A 22,504-nucleotide genomic window follows, 5' to 3' on the forward strand; every position below is an offset into this window, starting at 1 on the left:
GGGCAGAAGTCATCTGACCTTGACCTCATTTTCATGGTTCAGTGGTCAAAGTTAAGTTTTTAAGTTTTGGTCTTTTTATCTAATATTATATGCCAAAGGTCAACTTTATTTGGTGTATGGAAATATATTATGATCTATAAGTCAGTCCCGCAGGTTTTATTAGACCATGACCTCAATATCACGGTTCATTGCACAATGTTAAGTTTTTGTGTTTTGTTTTATTTTTCTTAAACTATAAGTAATAGGTCAACTATAATTGTTATTAGGAAGCATTGTTAGCTGTACATGTCGGCCTGGCATGGTTCATCTGACCTTGACCTCATTTTCATGGTTCATTGGTCTTTGTTTAGCTATCTTGATTAATGTTAAGTTTATGTGACAGTTGTAATAAAGCTTTTTACTTAGGACTATCAGCATAATACCAATGATTAGTAACGAAGACGAGATATATCAGTGTGTGCACTCTTGTTTATAATTAGGATGATGTAAGTGGTGATATTTGAGAAGGAACATCTACAATCCTTCATAAATAGATATAAGAAGATGTGATATGAGACAACTCTCCATCTAATTAACAAGTGGTAAAAGTAACCAATTATAACATTTTATAAATCAAAGTTCTGTCTTCAACACAGAGTTTTGGCTCACACCGAACAGCAAGCTATATAGGGCCCCAAAATCATTAGTGTGAACCATTTAAACAGGACCACAAACGATCTTATTTAAATGGAAAAAAACGTGAAACACTTATGAACCACGTCAACAAACAACAACCTCTGAACATCAGGTACCTCATTAGGACAGGCGAAAAAACAAATGCAGTGGAATTAAATGTTTTGATACCAAGGTACCAAGCTTAACCCTTAAATGAACGATAGTGTGACATCACAACATATAAAACCTCACTATAAAATATGAATTAAAATGGGTTAACTTAATCAAAGGACATATTACCACAAACGTGAATATATACACTAAACGAATGAGTTTGATATATGCCACAATGATAATACAAAATCATTAAAATAAGGGATTATATGTTAAACAATTTCACAAGGATAACCACAACCTTTATTGTAAAGGTACACATTTGGGAGTTTACCGACTTCAGGAGCTATATAGCTACTTAGTTATAATTGAAATCTATCAATGTACATTTATACAGTAGGCAGTATGTGCTTGAATTCGAGAAACAACACCTACAATCCTTTGTGTACATTTGATATAATAAAAATTGCAAGATTATGGTTAGAATTTGTGAATCTGCACAAACTATCGTATCGTTTATGTTTGCACCACCACAAAACGTAAATCGTTAGTTCTTTATCTGTGTCTTTATCTTCAAGTTGTTTTTGTATTTACTTTTGTGGTACATGCGATTCATCATATCTGCTCATTATTTTACTCATTGTAATGATCACCATCTGCTCCAAAACTCCTAACCGAAATGTAATAATCTTTTGGCATAATGTTTACTCTCTAATGTTGTAGTGCAATCTATATGCTAGTAGAATTTTGGGTCAGAACTGTATGTGGGTTTCTTTGCCGAAGCATGAACGTATTTTGCAATAGGTTTATTTGAGAGATACATATTGTTAAGGATTTTTATAGTGAAAAGGATTTTGCGGTTTATACAAATTCTTGCCAATTTTTATCCACAAACTCTAAAAATCCTTTATTACAATGATTTATACCTTCTTATAATCTTAACCATATTATATGATATTTTACACCTAATTTTCTAAAACCATATATTACAATAAATTAAACTTTCTCATGATCATAACCATATAATCTTTTAGCATCCCATTTTTTATCAGATTTGTTATAGCGTATACTTTACACTTGGAGATACAGTAATATTCCCATGAAAAGCCAGAAATAAACTGGCACGCAAGCTCAAAATATAATTGTAGTTATCTTTAAGGCAAATTCGTTTTGGCATTACTTGAAAAAAAATCTGTATGCACTTAATCTGGTTAAACTTGGATGTAATTTTTTCTAGTTATCTTACTCAAACCACATTTTCTTATATAAAAATGATTTATAAACATTAACAATTTAAAATGCATGCAGGAGGACATATCTTTTGATAAAAGACAACTTATAATTGCAAGTCTCTTTAAACACACAACAGCAATAAACTATATAACAATTAAATATTATACACTGAATGGGCACTTTACACGAAACATGCGTCATAGGACTTTGAACACATTTACAGCAATCCCTAAATGAACCTGTATTCACTGTTTATAAAATATCTCAATTATTTTATAAATATAAGGTTAAATTTTTAGTAGTTAATATACAATTTCACGAAAGGCTGTTCTCTCAGTCGCATTGATAAAAATGAACAAGGGTATTGTCTTCAAAATAACCGATGTTGCTTCAATTGTATTCGCTGTTTTAGACTGTTTTCCTTATTTTTTAAATAGCAGACAAACTTGGTCCAAGTTGAGGAGTAACTTTTAATCAATTATGCGACAGTTATATCAAGTGTCCATAAAGCACTTAACACTTTTTCAACATGGTATTGAAAAGTCCAACATTATAGGTGTAAATCATATTTTAACTGGTGTTTTCACATCAAACTTTAAGATGTTTATAGTTTATAAAGTATCATCATTCATCGAAACATTTAAGAAATTAAAATATTTTCTTCATTCCATTGTAAAATATGTTATAATTCTGAACATCGGACAGACGCTAAAGTAGTTTTTAGTCAAACAAATGTGTTAATGCTACGTCCATTTCTATTATTACTGAATAACTGAATGCAAACCAACAGAAAAATATATCGAAAACTTCTTCAAATCTTGTATCTTGTATGTAGTATTAACAAATATCAGTATTTCTTCAATCATTCTAAACCACCCACGGAAAAAGATATGTTTAGTGAAGATTTTTTGTGTGGTTTGTGTTGCTAAGTCTTTATGTGCTTTTTATGCTGATGTTTGTGTTTGTGATTTGGTCTTTTTCTTTTTTTATCCCTGATGTTGTCACTTTATTTTCGACTTCTCAGTTTGTAAGTCCCTTTTATATCGATCGCCTCTCTAAAGCTCAACTTCTTGGAGGTTTTAAATAACTGCATCTCCTGTATGTTCCCTTCAAATCGATTGATAGTTGTGACTTCTTGATTTGCGTACTTCATTTCTATTTCATAGGTTAAAGGTTTTTTAAAATAGCCAGTTGTTATCGGCAACTAATAGCATGTCCTCTTCGGTCAGGAAAATGATGAATATGGCACATATACTTATAAAGACCCATGGTGATATCATGTTAGCTATATATTTTCTCCATGAAAACTGTATATTAATGTTTGGCAAATAAAGTTAAAACGCATGACTGTAGTTTTTTTTTTAAATTTTCCACATTGTTCATAGATTTGTTTGTGTGTTGTTGTGAACAAAAGTGTATTATCAAAAGATAGTAACGACCGTGTAGATTCCATTCACTACAAAACGTTAAAAATATCTACCGGTACCTTCATGATATTTTTTGCTTTGAATAATTAAGACTTGATTCTCTCAATGCTAATATGAAGAGATCAATTCTTTCGGCTTATGTCTTTCGGGATTTGATATTTCACCTTATAAAAAATTGCCAACTATTATCAAAATCATTAGATAACGTCTTCTGAGTAACAAACAAGTTTCAGCTAATCAACTGTGTCAACTCTTTAATAGTTTCAGTACATACAAATAAACAAAATACTCAGAATCACGGCTGATACAAGCTGGTTCCCAGACTCCAGAACAATACCAACTGCCTATACCTCTTACCATCTCATAACCATAAACAAAACATATACAGACTGTATATGGGAATCACAGACAATAAAAATAAACTGTAGATGTATCTTACAACCACCGAAATACAAAGACTGTTTTTAGAACCACAGACTATTTACATTCAGATTACTTTTAAGAACCACAGACAATACATTCAGACTGTGAGGAGAACCACAGACAAAACACACTAACGTACCTAACAATTAGATAATTCATTAAGAACACATGCAATACATATAGGTTTAAGTGGATTAACGACCCACCTTTTATGTAAGTTTGTTTACACATTGTTGTCAATATAATGGAATTTTATACACCTGAGAGGTTAAGCTAGCTATAAAACCAGGTTAAAGCCACCAGTTTCTACATCAGAAAATGTCTGTACCCTTTCAGTAAAAAGACAGGTGGTATACCAAAAATGTCTGGTTTTTTTTTCAAACATCGTTATACATAAATGGAATTTGATGTGACAGTCATACAAGCGCTATAAAGCCAGGTTAAATCCACCATTTTTTGCATTTAAGAATGCAGGTACAAAGTCAGGAATATAACAGTTGCTGTTTATTCATTTGATGTATTTTATCATTTGATTTTGCCATTTGATCAGGAACTTTCCGTTTCTGCTTTTCCTAGGAGCTCTGTAATTTTGTTATTTTACTTCATACAAATGAAGCATATTCTTTTTGCTGTGCATGTTCTTATTTTGTGTCATGGAAGAATACCCATATCATGTGTTATTCTAATACATGAAGAAAATCTAGAAGTAATCTTTCAACTTAAAATTGTTTCACACATGCTTATCAAGAAGATAACTATCCAATGGAGACTTTCAAAAATGGCAAAACACATACCATATTGTATAATTTAGTTCAAAGGAGAAAACCAGCCATGTCATTAGTGTAGAAAACTTGGGGTCAACACATTCAGAAAGTGAGTAGGTTAAAATCAATCCAGTTTAGTCTGGTGTAAAATCATTCTGTAATTGCCAAAAGTGCATTTGATATAAAACATGTGTAAGGCAATTTCCTATATAATTTACATTTCCAAGGGACATTACTCATGGAGAAATAGTGGATTAATTGAAATGAATTTCAAACTAACCCCAATTATTGCTAAGATAAACCTTCAATATGAATTTCGTAGCAATCCTATGAATGATGTAGATTTGAAAAAGCTTTCCATGCAATTTTTCATATGATTTATATATCCAAGGGGAATAACTCCATCAATAATAATTGTTTGGCACTGATTATGACTCCCCTATAAAATGAATTCTAAACACTAACTTAACTAGGAGCTACATTCAGTTTAAAGGTAATCAAGTATAAAGGCATATTAAAACTGCTTCTGAAATTTCTAGTTGTTACAGATACACATGTTAGAAAAAAGGTTAAAAAAAGATATGCATTTTTCACTTTACTAGGAGTATCCCATGTTGGCAAAGAACCCCAAGCATGAGAAGGAAAAATGACATAAAGTATCTAAGAACATAATATAACATGATTTATTGTACGTAGCTCTTTAATACTAATTGAATATAACTAAAACACAAATCTAAGTGCAGTAAAAATAGTCTCCTCTGTTCTGTAGACATTCTTGTCTCTCATGCTTTCTTAACTGTGTGGTAGGCACTAAATCTTGTTTAACCTAAAAAAAATAACAATATGGTTCAGTTGACCAAATGATTATTCCAAAACAATACAAAATTTAAAAGCTTCAAACAGTTGTTATTTACTTTACATCTAAAGACAAATAGGATGTTTCACCATTGCAATGGCAGAATCCCAAGATAGTATCAAAATGTAAAACTTATAATGCAGAAATTCAATTCACGTGTGAGACCAATCATTTAAATGAAAAGTTCAAATCATTTTTTTCTTGGGTAATTACTTTCCTTTGATTTACAACTGTGATGATTAAAAGAAAAAGTGTTGTGATAGACAAACATAGTGTGGTGATAGACAAACATAGTGTGGTGATAGATATACAGACTGTGAGGACAGATTTATACAGTGTGGTTATTGATTATGTGTGGCAGTAGATATATTATATGTGGTCATAATTATATATTATGTGTGGCAGTAGATATATTATATGTGGTCATAATTATATATTATGTGTGGCAGTAGATACATAATATGTGGTGGTATATACATTATGTGTGTGCCAGCAGATGTATTATGTCGACAATGTACAATAACACCGAAACAATATATTTATTAGGTTTACTAATCATGAATGTTAGAATCATTGACAGACAGTTAGTATACCATATTTGCTGCTTTTATTGAAAAGACACCTAACATGATATTTACATATAATATTGCATAATATGTTGAAGCAGTTATTCTTTAAAAACATTTCTTTTAAATTATTTCATTTCAACCAGGATTGTTTCATGCTAATCCAATTTCAAATTGGTATAAACAGGGCTTTGAGAGATATACCCAGTGGTGTGATAGACATAATATATAAATTGAGGTGAAAATCTAAAGAGTAAGGTGATAGATATTTTGAGTGAGGTGAAACATATAAAATGAGGTGATTGATTTGCAAGGTGAGGTGATTGGTATTTTTAGTAAGGTGATAGGGTATTTTGTGTGGAGATGTACATAGAGAATTTTGGGGTAGATATAGGGTTAATTGGGATAGATATAGAGAGTGTGTGGTCATTGATAATTCATGTGAGGTGAAAGTATGTAAAGTAAGGTGATATGTGTTTATAATGTGGACATAAATAAAGGTACTGTGTTGATAGATATGGATAGCATGGGCATAGATATAGAATGTGTGTGGTGATTGATATATAAAGTGAGGTGATTGGTAAAAAAAAGTAAGGTGATATGTGTTTATGATGTGGTCATAAACATGGAGACTGTGGGGAGAGATGTTGAGAGTATGGGGATAGATATAGAGAGTGTGTGGTGATTGATATATGAAGTGAGGTGATTGATAAATAAAGTAAGGTGATATGTGTTTATTATGTGCAGATATACACAGAGAAGTTTGAGGTAGATATCTAGAGTATGGGGATATATATAGAGAGGGTGTGGTGATTGATATATAAAGTATGGTGATTGAATAATAAAGTAAGGTGATAGGTGTTTAATATGTGGAGATATACATAGAGACTTTTGGGGTAGATATAGAGAGTGTGTGGTCATTGATAATTTATGGTAGGTGAAAGTATGTAAAGTAAGGTGATAGGTCTTTATAATGTGGTCATAAACATAGAGACTGTTGGGATAGAAATGGAGAGTATAAGGATAGATATAGATATTGTGTGTTGATTGATATATAAAGTGAGGTGATGGATAAATAAGGTAAGGTGATTTATAATGTGGTCATACACTTAGAGACTGTGGGGAAAAGATATCTAGAGTATGGGCATAGATAAAGAGTGTGTGGTGAGTGACATAGAGAATGTGGTGATAGACACAGAGATGATGGGGATAATTATAGAGAGTGTGGTGATTGAGATATAAAGTGAGGTGATTGATAAATTAAGTAAGGTGATAGGTGTTTATTTTGAGAAAATATACAAAGAGACTTTTAGGGCAGATATAGAGAGTGTGTGTGTGGTGATTGATTTATAAAATGAGGTGATTGATAAATAAAGTAAGGTGATAGGCTTTTATTAAGTGGAGATATACAAAAAGACATTCAGGGTGGATATAGAGAGTATGGGGATAATTATAAAGAGTGTGGTGATTGATATATAAAGTGAGGTGATTGATATAAAAGTGAGGTGATTGATAAATAAGGTGAGGTGATAGGTGGTTAATTTGTGGAGATATACAGACAGACTTAAGGGGTAGATATAGAGATTATGGGGATAGATTAAAGAGTGTGGTGATTGATATATAAAGTGAGGTGATTGATAAATAAAGTAAGGTGATAGGTGTTTATTTTGTGGAAATAAACAGACTTTTGGGGCAAATATAGAGAGTGGGGGATATATATAGAGAGTGTGTGTGGTGATTTATAAAGTGAGGTGATTGATTTATAAAATGAGGTGATTGATAAATAAAGTAAGGTGATAGGCTTTTATTAAGTGGAGATATACAAAAAGACATTCGAGGTGGATATAGAGAGTATGGGGATAATTATAAAGAGTGTGGTGATTGATATATAAAGTGAGGTGATTGATAAATAAAGTAAGGTGATAGGTGTTTATTTTGTGGAAATATACAGACTTTTGGGGCAAATATAGAGAGTGGGGGATAGATATAGAGAGTGTGTGTGGTGATTGATTTATAAAGTGAGGTGATTGATTTATAAAATGAGGTGATTGATAAATAAAGTAAGGTGATAGGTGTTCATTAAGTGGAGATATACAGAAAAACATTTGGGGTGTATATAGAGAGTATGAGGATAGTATGAGGATAGATATAGAGAGTGTGGTGATTGATATATAAAGTGAGGTGATTGATAAATAAAGTAAGGGGGTAGCTTCTGTATAATGGGGAGATATACATGGAAACTGTTATGATATACATGATGACTGTTGACATAGTTATGAAGATTGTAGTGATAGATAATCATGGTATGGGGATAGCTATTGAGACTGTTGAGATAGATATAGAGAGTGTGGTGATGAATACAGCGACTGCAGCAATGGAGTAAATTATCAACCACCACACTATTTATCTGTTATTGAGTATCATTTTTTATAAAAAAAATACTTTACCATCATCACTATTGCTGAGTGCTGCTTGGTTGTAAATCATTTAACTATTTTTGTTATTTCATTTATCTTTTCTTCAATTTTCACCAATGACCTGTAAATCCCTGGAAAATCTTGTTTGGTATTTCTGTCAGAAGAACACAAATATAAATAATCAATTTTATAATTGCTACATGATAAGTGTACAATCTTATACAAACATATCTCAGTGGACATTGCATATCTGCATATAATCTTCCACTGTAAATTATACAATGACCAGTCCATTTCTCTCACTTATAGAAGATACAACAATAGTATATCGTCTAGTGAAAAACAGAAAAAGAATGATGATAGATGTAATCGTTGTGTTACTATAAATATGATAAGATGGTGATAAATAGATATAGATTGGTGATAAGTGTGGACTTAGTTATAGTTGGGTTATGTGTACACAGAACAGTAGTATGATATATACAGTGTGATGATATATAAACAGAAGGATGATATATATATACATACTGTGTGGTGACATATATCAATGGTGTTGTGATTGATTTAAACAGTGTAGTGAGTTAATAGATACATATGTGCAGGGGATACATATATAAAAAAATATATATAAAATGTGATGAAAAAAATTCAACAGTGAGGTCAATAAGATATTTTCATGGAGGTCATACATATATAAAATGAGGAGATAGATATATAAATTAAGGTGAGAGATATACAAATTGTGGTGACATATACACAGTGTGGTGATATATGTATTAAGTTAGGTGATAGAGATATAAAATGTAGTAATATATGTACAGTGTGGTGATAGAAATATTAAATAAGGTGATAGATATATGAAATGATGTCTAACTTACATAAAATGAGGAGATAGATATACAAATTGAGATGATAGATATATAGAGTGAGGTGATAGATACATAAAGTGCAGTGATACATGTTTAAAGTGAGGTGATACATGTTTAAAGTGAGGTGATAGATGAATAAAGTGATGTGATTGATATGTATGTACATGTATATAGTGAGGTCATAGCTTATAGTGAAGTGATAAATATATAAAGTGAGATGATAAATGTAACAAGTGAGGTAATAGATATATAGTAAGAATAGAGAAATAAATAGTTTGGTTATAGATAAATAGTGAGGTAATAGATATAAATAGTTTGGTCATAGATAAGTGTCTGGTGGAAAGAACATTTACAATGATGTCATCAAGATATTTTCAGAGAGGTGACAGATTCATATGAGGAGGGACTACATATAAAGTGAGAAAGAAGAAAAATATTGACAGTCAGGCCAATAAGATATTAGCAATGAGGTGATACCTCAATAAAATGAGGACATTGATATATAAAGTGAGGTAAATATATATATATAAAGTGAGGTAATATATATATATAAAGGTTGGTTTTAAATTATAGTTATGACCAGTTAGGTGATAGATGTATAGTGAGGTGAAAGATATATAAAGTGTGTTGATAGATATATAAAGTGTGATGATAGATATATAAAGTAAAGGGGTAGCTTCTGTATAATGCGGAGATATACATGGAAACTGTTATGATATACATAGTGTTGTGACATATGATCAGATACGTGTTAGATATATAAAGTGTGGTGATAGATACATAAAGTGTGGTGATAGAAACATAAAGTGTGGTGACATATGACCAGTTAGGTAATAGATGTATATAATGAGTTGATAGATATATAAAGTGTGGTGATAGATATATAAAGTGAGGTAATAGATGTATAAAGTGTGGTAATAGATACATAAAGTGTGGTGATATATGATCAGTTTTGTGAATGATGTATGAAGTTAGGTGATAGAAATATAAAAATGTGGTGATAGATATATAAATTGTGGTGATAGATATGTAAAGTGTGTTGATAGATATATTAAGTGTGGTGATAGATACATAAAGTGTGGTGACATATGATCAGTTAGATGATAAATGTATATATTGAGGTGATAGATATATGAAGTTTGGTGATAGATATATAAAGTGTGGTGATAGATATATAAAGTGTGGTGATAGATACATAAAGTGTGGTGACATATGATTAGTTAGGTGATAGATATATAAAGTGTGGTGATAGATACATAAAGTGTGGTGACATATGATCAGATAGGTGATAGATATATAAAGTGAGGTAATAGATACATAAAGTTTGCATACATATGATGAGTAAGTTGATAGATAAATAAAGTGTGGTGATAGATATATAAAGTGTGGTAATAGATACATAAAAGGTGACATATGATTAGTAAGGTGATAGAAGTATATAGTGAGGTGATAGATATACAAAGTGTGGTGATAAATACATAAAGTGTTGTGAATTATGATTATTTGGGTGATAGATGTATAAAGTGTGGTTATAGATACATAAAGTGTGGTGACACATGATCATTTAGGTGATAGATGTATAGTGAGGTGATAGATACATAAAGTGTGGTGATATATGATCAGTTAAATGAAAGATGTATAAAGTTAGGTGATAGATATATAAAGATAGGTGATAGATATATAAATTGTGGTTATAGATATATAAAGATAGGTGATAGATATATAAATTATGGTTATAGATATGTAAAGTGTGGTGATAGATTTATAAAGTGTGGTGACATATGATCAGTTAGGTGATAGAAGTATAAAGTGAGGTGATAGATATACAAAGTGTGGTGATAGATACATAAAGTGTGATGACATATGATCAGATAGGTGATAGATATATAAAGTGTGGTAATAGATACATAAAGTGTGGTGACATATGATTAGTTAGGTTATAGATGTATATAGTGAGGTGATAGATATATAAAGTGAGGTGATAGATACATAAAGTGTTGTGACATATGAATAGTAGGGTAATAGATGTATAAAGTGAGGTGATAGATGTATAAAGTGTGGTGATATATATATAAAGAGTGGTGATAGATATATAAAGTAAGGGAGTAGATACAAAAAGTGTTGTGACATATGAATAGTAGGGTTAAGATGTATAAAGTGTGGTGATATATATATAAAGTGAGGTGATAGAAACATAAAGTGTGGTGACATATGATTAGTTAGGTAATAGATGTATAAAGTGTGGTAATAGATACATAAAGTGTGGTGACATATGATCAGTTAGGTGATAGAAGTATAAAGTGAGGTGATAGATATACAAAGTGTGGTGATAGATACATAAAGTGTGATGACATATGATTAGTTAGGTGATAGATATATAAAGTGTGGTGATAGATACATAAAGTGTGGTGACATATGATCAGATAGGTGATAGATATATAAAGTGAGGTAATAGATACATAAAGTTTGGATACATATGATGAGTTAGGTGATAGATAAATAAAGTGTGGTGATAGATATATAAAGTGTGATAATAGATACATAAAGTGTGGTGACATATGATTAGTAAGGTGATAGAAGTATATAGTGAGGTGATAGATATACAAAGTGTGGTGATAGATACATAAAGTGTTGTGAATTATGATTATTTGGGTGATAGATGTATATAGTGTGGTGATAGATACATAAAGTGTGGTGATACATGATCAGTTAAATGAAAGATGTATAAAGATAGGTGATAGATATATAAATTGTAGTTATAGATATATAAAGATAGGTGATAGATATATAAATTGTGGTTATAGATATATAAAGTGTGGTGATAGATTTATAAAAGGTGATGATAGATGTATATAGTGTGGTGATAGATACATAACATGAAGTGATAGATACATAAATTGTGGTGACATAAAATCAGTAAGATGATAGATGTATATAATTAGTTGATAAATATATATAGTGTGGTGATAGATACATAAAGTGTTGTGACATATGAATAGTAGGGTAATAGATGTATATAGTGAGGTGATAGATGTATAAAGTGTGGTGATAGATATATGGAGTGTAGTGATAGATATATAAAGTGTTGTGACATATGATCAGATAGGTGATAGATATATAAAGTGTGGTAATAGATACATAAAGTGTGGTGGCATATGATTAGGTAGGTTATAGATGTATATAGTGAGGTGATAGATATATAAAGTGAGGTGATAGATACATAAAGTGTTGTGACATATGAATAGTAGGGTAATAGATGTATATAGTGAGGTGATAGATGTATAAAGTGTGGTGATAGATATATAAAGTGTGGTGATAGATATATAAAGTAAGGGAGTAGATACAAAAAGTGTTGTGACATATGAATAGTAGGGTTAAGATGTATAAAGTGTGGTGATAGATATATAAAGTGAGGTGATGGAAACATAAAGTGTGGTGACATATGATTAGTTAGGTAATAGATGAATAAAGTGTGGTAAAAGATACATAAAGTGTGGTGACATATGATCAGTTAGGTGATAGAAGTATAAAGGGAGGTGATAGATATACAAAGTGTGGTAATAGATACATAAAGTGTTGTGACATATGATGAGTTAGGTGATAGATACATAAAGTGTGGTAACATATGATTAGTTAGGTGATAGAAGTATATAGTGAGGTGACATATATACAAAGTGTGGTGATAGATACATAAAGTGTTGTGACATATTAATAGTAGGGTGATAGATGTATAAAGTGTGGTTATAGATACATAAAGTGTGGTGATATATGATCAGTTTTGTGAAAGATGTATAAAGTTAGGTTATAGAAATATAAAATTGTGGTGATAGATATATAAATTGTGGTGATAGATATGTAAAGTGTGGTGATAGATATATTAAGTGTGGTGATAGATACATAAAGTGTGGTGATAGATACATAAAGTGTGGTGACATATGGTCAGTTAGATGATAAATGTATATATTGAGGTGATAGATATATTAAGTGTGGTGATAGATATATAAAGTGTGGTGATAGATATATAAAGTGTGGTGATAGATACATAAAGTGTGGTGACATATGATTAGTTAGGTGATAGATATATAAAGTGTGGTGATATATATATTAAGTGTGGTGATAGATACATAAAGTGTGGTGACATATGATCAGATAAATAATAGATATATAAAGTGAGGTAATAGATACATAAAGTTTGGATACATATGATGAGTTAGGTGATATATATATAAAGATAGGTGATAGATAAATAAAGTGTGGTGATAGATATATAAAGTGTGGTAATAGATACATAAAGTGTGGTGACATATGATTAGTAAGGTGATAGAAGTATATAGTGAGGTGATAGATATACAAAGTGTTGTAATAGATACATAAAGTGTTGTGAATTATGATTATTTGGGTGATAGATGTATAAAGTGTGGTTATAGATACATAAAGTGTGGTGACACATGATCAGTTAGGTGATAGATGTATAGTGAGGTGATAGATACATAAAGTGTGGTGATATATGATCAGTTAAATGAAAGATGTATAAAGTTAGGTGATAGATATATAAAGATAGGTGATAGATATATAAATTGTGGTTATAGATATATAAAGTGTGGTGATAGATTTATAAAGGGTGATGATAGATGTATATAGTATGGTGATAGATACATAACATGAAGTGATAGATACATAAATTGTGGTGACATATGATCAGTTAGATGATAGATGTATATAGCTATAGTGAGGTGATAGATATATAAAGTGTGATGATAGATATAGAAGGTGTGGTGATAGATCTGTAAAGTGTGGTGATAGATATATAAAGTGTTTCGATAGAAAAACAAAGTGTGTTGACAGATATACAGTGTGGTGACAGATGTATAAAGTGATAAATGCATAAAGTTAGGTGATAAATACATAAAGTTATTGGATAGATATATAAAATGAGGTGAGATATATATATATATATAGAGAGAGAGAGAGAGTTAGGACATTAATATATATAGCTATAGTGAAGTGCTAAATATATAAAGTGAGGTGATAAATGTATCAAGCAAGGTGATAAATGTATCAAGTAAGGTTATAAATGTATCAGGTAAGGTTACAGATATATAAAGAAATGTGTTAGATGTATTATTTGTTGAGTTACATATATAGTCACGTCAAAGATATATCAATAGAGGTTTACATATAAACAGTGAGATTATAAATATATTGTGTGAGGTGATTGATACTTAAGGCAAGATGATGGGTATTTAAAGTAAGTAATAGGTGTATATAATGTGGTGGTATATATAGATACTGTGGGGATATATATAGAGAGTATGGTGATTATTATAGAGTGTGGTGATTGATGTATAATGTGAGGTTAAAGGTATCTTAAGTAAGTTGATAGGTGAGGCAATAAGGAGATATACATAGAGACTTTTGGGATAGATATAGAGAGTATAGGTATAGATAAGTATATATATAGAGAGTGTGATGATTGATACATTAATTGAGGTGATAGGTATTTAAACTTAGGTGATAGGTGTATATTATGTGGTGACATACAAAGAGACTGTTGGGATAGCTATAGAGAGTATAGGTATAGATATAGGGAGTGGTGGTTGATATGTGAGGTGATAGGTATATATAATGTTGTGATACACATAGAGACTGTAGGGGTAGATAAAGACAGTATGATGATAATTATAGAGTGTGGTGATTGATATATACCATGAGCTGATAGTAAGGTGATAGGTGTTTATAATGTGGTAATATACAAATACATTCATCATAGATACCAGGACTTAATTTTGTATATATGTTTCATCTACAAAAGACTCATCAGTGAGGCTCGAATCCAAAAAAGTTTAAAAGGCTGAATAAAGTAACAGACTGAAGTGATAGATATTGAGAGTATGGTAATAGATATAGAGACTGTAGCAATAGATATGCAGTGTGTGGTATGATAAAAATGAAATTTCATGTGTTAAAATAATCACTATATAAAGGAGTAAGTTCGGTAAGGGCCATATTTGGCCCCAATTATAAAGTTCATATTTACAAGACAATAATTGTTTTAAGTTGCCTTAAAGACACGTTAGATTGTTAAACAGAACGGTTTGTGTCAAAGTTTTGTTCTAACACGTTGAATTTAACATCCAAAAAAGGTCAAGATAAGGGATTTTGGTGAAATTTGACAAAACCAGCTAGATTTCACCCAAATAAAGGACCTGGAAACATAGAGCGCAGGTATCGACAAGCTTAAGATTCAAATAAGACATGCGAAATGTCTTTACAAACATTATTTTAAAAGATCTTTGTTGTCGACGGATGCGCTCTATGTTTCCTGTCCTATAATCTATGGAAATTTACCCATTTTCATTGATTTTTTCATGAAAAATCAATATGAGTACAACTTGTAACGACATAATGAAACACAGAAACGTTAAATTTTCAACAAAATGGTTTATATCTTAGCTAGTCAATGTATTAGCTATAATTTATTGTGATATAAGTCGATAAATCAGAATTTGAAATTTACGCTAAAAAAGGGGGCCATTTTAGGACCTTATCGAACATACTCCTTTGTTACTAAAGGATATATACATGTGTTCAATAAGGATGATTGACCAACATTTATTATACCATATTCCTATTTTTATTTACATAATACATGTGCATGATTACAAGAATGTAGAAAAGTCATTGATATAAATATTGTGTGATATGCTGTAGCAGTTTTCCTAATAATTATTTTCTAACAAACCCTTCACCATCACTATAAACAGAATTGATGAGTGCTTCTTTGTTATAAATCATTAAATTATACTTGTTATTTTATTTGAAATTAAATATACCTTTTTCTTTTCTTCCATTTTCACCCATTACATCTTTGTCCTTTTAAAATTGTGTTTTGTATCTCTGTAAGAAAAATCAAAATATAAATAATAATTCCTACATGAAGTCATTATAGGTTTACAAGCTTAAGTTATACAAACATATATCAATGGAAAAGCAGAATTTGTTGGAATTTCTCTACCGTTTTAAAATTTAAAAAAATTAAGAAGCTATATAACCTAAGTTAAATTTTAGTATTGTACAAGTTTTACAACTTAGTTATACGGTATTAACTGTTTTATTGTATAAATTTCAAAATTGTTATAATCTAATCAAAGAAGATTGATGTGATTCATTTTACATTATGATCATACTGATGAAGGTTAACCAAAATATTTATAAATAATTACTTCATTACTGTTTTGTTTACTTTTAAGGGTTTAATTATATATATCAAGATGAGGTGGTGAAAGATATATATTGTGGTAATTTATAAATATAAATATGATAAAGTGGTGATACATGGATATAGAGTGGTGATAAGTGAGGACATTATATGTTATTCAGGTCTCAGACAGGGTATATACTGTGACATTCCCGGCTTAGAGTTTATATCCCCTGAGCCGAAGGCGAAGGGGATATAAGCCCTGAGCCGGGAATGTCACAGTATATACCCTTTCTGAGACCTGAATTACACATATATTACGGATTACCCCTGACTTAATGTTATTTTCCAGTGTAGATTTTTGTTCATATAAGTTGAAAGCCCCAATATGTTCGGCATATGTGAAGGATTTTCTAATTTGCTGAGGACATATTTTTTTTCGTGTATGTAATAATTTATAATAACACTTTTAACATTAAATTTAAGTATTAAAAGTGTAAATTGAGTGATTTTGTATGAAAAATTTATTATTGACTGAATCATGTCATTATTTTCCTTCTGTGAGCCTCTGACAGTCTGATAGCTTTTGACTACGTCACATAGTAACCGGTGTTGTGATGACGTTTTTGAGGTTCCAATTGGGGATAAAAACGTCGTATATACCCCGGCAGTTTCCTGAATATACACTGACATCCCTGTGTTGTTATCCAATCACAAACCTCGACACATTTGTAATCCGTAATATATATATATATATAGCAAATTTACAGATATAACATTGTGGGGTTGATGTTTAGACGAATATATATTGTAATTTTTGAATATAGTGCGGTGAAGAATATACAGAATAGCGATTATATATAACTTATGATATATAAGCAAAGTGGAGGTATACATATATACTTTGTGGTGACAAATATAAACAGTGTGGTGATTGGTTTAACCAGTGTAGTGGTAGACATATTAACAAAGTGGTGATGGATATATAGGGGTGACAAGTATCAATTGTGTGTTGAATGATATACATGTTAAGTGTAGTTATATGTACTATTAGTGTTGTTATATATAGTGTGGGGATATCCAATATAATCAGGATAGTTGGTAGCTAATAAAAAAAACCCTGAATCAATCCATTTCTTTCCTCTAGATACACCAACTGTATTTGAAGCAGTTTTTTCATGACATAGCTTCTTCTTCTTCCAAATATGATGAATATTCTGGCAAGTTGTGCATGATTAAAATGAATAATCAAAATGAGAAGCAGTTTTCTTCTTGATGTGTACCTTTGTATTACTTCCTTTCCATCAGAATTTATCAAGGTCCATTGTAGAATAGCAATCTGAAAAAATTCATATAAAAAATAACATTACAAATTCAGTAAATCAAAAGACATTCTACCATATCAACAAACTGTTATATAAAGCCCATTCTTACTTGTTAACATATATTAAAGCTGTTTTTTTACTTTTTAACATATGGATATACGAATCTTTAATATATAAAAAAAAATATGTAATAGATCTATATAGTACAAGGAAAGACAAATTTATTTTTTAGATTGTGGTGATAATTGCATAGTGTGAATAGTGTAAAAATAGATATACAGTATGTGGTGATAGAAATACATATAGTAATGATAGCTATTGGGAGTGTGGTGATGGATAAAGAAAGTGTGGTGATAGAAATGTAACATGTGGTGATAGATTTGAACAATGTATTCAGTTTGGTGATAGAATAAAAAGTGTAATGATAGATAAATAGTGTGGTGATAGATAAATTTAGTACAGAGATGATATATAGTAAGGTGATATAGATTTCTATTGAGGTGATTTATATTTATCAATATGGTGATATATATTTAGAGAGTTGATAGTCTATATATACAGTGAGGTCATAGATATAAACATACAGTTGTAATAAATAAAAATATAAACATCTTCTATGGTAAATATGTATAACATTGTATAAAGTCATGATTTTATACAGAATGGTGATAAATATAAAAAAATGTATTGATAGAAGTATAAAGAAGTAATAGATTATTAGTGTGGCGATTTATATATATATATTCAGGTATTGTTGTACGCTGCTAGATTAAAACTCACGAGGAAAGGTAACACACGGCCACCGAAAGCTTTATTTTTGTGAAGCCCAGGTGGTCGTGTGGTCTAACGGGATGGCTGCAGTGCAGGCCATTTGGTGTCACGATATCTCAGTAGCATGGGTTCGAATCCCGACAAGGGAAGAACAAAAAATTTGCTTCCAATTTGCGGAAGCAAATTTACAGATCTAACATTGTTGGGTTGATGTTTAGCAGGTTGTATATATATATATATAAAGAGAGGTGATAGATATATTCAATATGTTGATATAAATATAAAAAGAGATGATAGGTAAAAGTGTGATGTGATAGATAAATAAGGTGAGGTGGTAGATATATGAGGTGTGGTGACATAAGACCAGTAAGGTGATAAATGTATATAGTGAGGTGAAAGATATAAAAAGTGTGGTGATAGAAATATAAAGTGTGATGATAGATATATCAAGTGTTGTGACATATGATCAGATAGGTGTTAGATACATAAAGTGTGGTGATGGATACATAAAGTGTGGTGATAGATACATTAAGTGTGGTGATAGAAACATAAAGTGTTGTGACATATGATCAGTTAGGTAATAGATGTATATAGTGTGGTGATAGATACATAAAGTGTGGTGATAGATACATAAAGTTTTGTGACATATGATGAGTTAGGTGATAGATATTTAAAGTGTGGCGATAGATACATAAAGTGTGGTGACATATAATCAGTTAGGTGATAGATGTATATAGTGAGGTGATGGATATATAAAGTGTGGTGATAGATATATAAAGTGTTGTAACATATGATTAGTAGGGTGATAGATGTATAAAGTGTGGTTATAGATACATAAAGTGTGGTGACACATGATCAGTTAGATGATAGATGTATAGTGTAGTGATAGATACACAAAGTGTGGTGATATATGATCAGTTAAGTGAAAGATGTATAAAGTTAGGTGATAGATATATAAAGTGTGGTGATAGATGTACATAGTGTTGTGATAGATGTATATAGTTTGGTGATAATGTGGTGATAGATGTATATAGTGTGGTGGTAGATATAACGTGTGGTGATAGATACATAAAGTGTGGTGATATAAATTTCTATTGAGGTGATTTATATTTATTAATATGGTGATATATAATTAGAGAGTTGATAGTCTATATATACAGTGAGGTCATAGATATATACATAGAGTGGTAATAAATAAAAATATAAACATCTTTTATGGTAAATATGTATAACATTGTATAAAGTCATGATTTTATACAGAATGGTGATAAATATAAAAAATGTATTGATAGAACTATAGAGAAGTAATAGATTATTAGTGTGGCGATATATATATATATATATATAAAGAGAGGTGATAGATATAATCAATATGTTAATATAAATATAAAGGGAGATGACAGGTAAAACTGTGATGTGATAGATAAATAAGGTGAGGTGTTAGATATAAAGTGTGGTGACAGCTTTATAAAGAGTGGTGATGTATATATATATATAGTGTGGTGAAAGAGAAAAATGTGAGGTGATTCATTGATTGGTGTATAATGTTAGGTGATGGATATATGAAGTGTGGGGATAGAAATCTGAAGCTACCTAAAAGAAATCTAGTGAGGCGATAAATATAAACAGTGAGGCCATAGACATATAAAGGGAGGCAGTTCATGACTATAGTATGGTGTAAAAGGTATTCAGAGAGATACAAATATAAACATCTTTTTGGTGATAATATATACAGTATTGTACAAATTGGTATTTATACAGAACAGTGATAGTTATATATAATGCTTTAGTTATATACAGTGTGTTGATTGAATTATAAAGCAGTAATAGATTTAAAAAGTGGTAATACATGTATAAATATTCAGTGTGGTGATATTAATATAAAGTGGTGATGGATAAGTATGTTGATGATACAAAAGTGTAGTGATAGATTAAGTGAGGTGATAGATGTATAGTAAAGACATAGATATATAGTTAGTGGATATCTACATCTGAAGTGGTATATATATAAAGTATGGTGATAGAGAGATAAAGTGATAAAGTGATAGATATTGTAGATGGTGATAGATATATATTGTGATAAATAATGGAAAATATATATAGAAAGATCTGAATTAAACACCTTTGGTGTTAGATATATATACAGTATTGTACAAAGTGGTGATAAATACAGAATGATGATAAATATATACAGTGGTTTTGGATATATACAGTGTGTTAATAGATTTATTATTTATGTTATTGATAAACATATAGTGTGGTGATAGATATATACGGGAGTGTTGTACAAAGTGGCGATTGATACAGAATGGTGATAAATAGATAGCATGGTGATAGATATATACAGTGTTGTATAAAGTGGTGATTAATGCAGAATGGTGATAAATATATACAGTGGATTGATAGATTTATAGAGTGGTGATAAATATATAGTGTGGTGATAGATATATTTAGTGTGGAGATGTTAATATATTGGTGATATAGTGTAGTGATAAATAAAGTGAGGTGATAGATATATAGATTGGTGAGAGATATAAAAACAGTAGGATGATAGGATGATAGATATATACAGTGGTGATAGATGTTTGCAATGGTGATATATATATACAATGGTAATATATATCATGTATGTTTACATTGGTGATAAAAAAAATATTTTTTTATTATGAATATTGTTTTTATTATAAATATTTTTAAACTCGATATATATCGCATTCCCGACCTGTTGATTATTTTCATTTAATCTAGGTGTGGTTAGTTTGATCTTACATTGTAGTTGTTCATTGGTCAATATTTGATTATGACGTAAAATTTTCATGCTTTCATCTGAAATTCCCATTGTGACGACATGAAAAGACAGAGAAATATATTTCACCTCCAAATCTTGTGCAATACTATATTTATCCACTCTTGACTGTGTCAAAAACAATTGATTTTAATATGGCCTAAAGGAATGTGTACTTTTTTATCGTCAAGGATAAAAAATTACTGTTATAAATGTCATAATAAAAATATTGTCTATTGTCTATATTGTCTATTGTCATTTGGCAATTTTTTTTAACGGTTATTAGTGAAGACAGGGGTACCAAGATTCCCAGGGGATTACAAGTATCACCCTCATACATGTACATGACCGGGGGTAGGAGGGGTCATGATCCCAAAATCCTGGGCTTAAAAACATGAAATCCCGAGATCCCTTATTTAAATAAATTTAAATCCCTACATCATGAAATTCAAAAATAGAATTCCTGGATACCTAAATAGACGATCCCAAAATCCTGAAGCTAAAAACACCCAATCCTTGTGTCCCGATAAAGGTCCTATCCCCCTCATACATGCACGATCCATAACAATCTTTTTAAAACTTTCTGGACTCCCCAAGAAATCATTTCGGCCACCTCCTATGAACACTGACCTGACACATACACATGAAAAGTATTAATTGTCCGGCTCTTTTGAACCAGATGATATCACATTTTGTAGTTGGAAAAGGAAAAAGGGGGGGGGGGGGAAGGGGGGGGGAAGCCTCCTTTCCTTTAAAATGTTATTTTGCATTTAAAGATGATGTATGTTTTCATTGTTACAATGCATTATTTTTCATACCTTTCACATGGTTTTTTTTTTTACGTTTTAGAAGTTATGTGTGCTCTTAAGGACGAGAAAGAGAGCCACTTCAGCAACTGAGCAAGTGTATTTTCTTTCGCAGATAAAATGTAATTAGATGCGTACAAATCTATCTCCAAATAGAAGATTTTTCAAAAATGAAAGTAGGAAATTCGGTGGGCGTTTCTTGCGCATGCGCACAGACCACGGTGATAGTTACGGTGACTGTATCAGGAACCTTGCATATTATATACCTCAATTAGAACATAAGATAAAAGGGGAAC

At 30.6% G+C, this 22,504-nt stretch overlaps 1 protein-coding gene and 1 long non-coding RNA gene across 2 annotated transcripts in view; one reads left to right on the forward strand and one right to left on the reverse strand.

The window, feature by feature from the left end:
- Positions 1-22,504, forward strand: part of LOC134704831 (uncharacterized) — a 134,410-nt gene that overhangs the window by 89,711 nt on the left and 22,195 nt on the right. The gene's annotated exons all lie outside the window — the stretch shown is intronic.
- LOC134704890 (uncharacterized) lies at positions 5,281-22,351 on the reverse strand. The gene is made up of 5 exons (XR_010105429.1): positions 22,221-22,351; positions 17,805-17,860; positions 16,157-16,220; positions 8,485-8,608; positions 5,281-5,441 (listed from the first exon to the last, which is right to left on the reverse strand). It is a non-coding gene; the product is annotated as an uncharacterized LOC134704890 (long non-coding RNA).

This window comes from Mytilus trossulus, chromosome 2 (assembly GCF_036588685.1).
Source record: "Mytilus trossulus isolate FHL-02 chromosome 2, PNRI_Mtr1.1.1.hap1, whole genome shotgun sequence".
Taxonomy (NCBI): Eukaryota; Metazoa; Mollusca; class Bivalvia; order Mytilida; family Mytilidae; genus Mytilus; species Mytilus trossulus.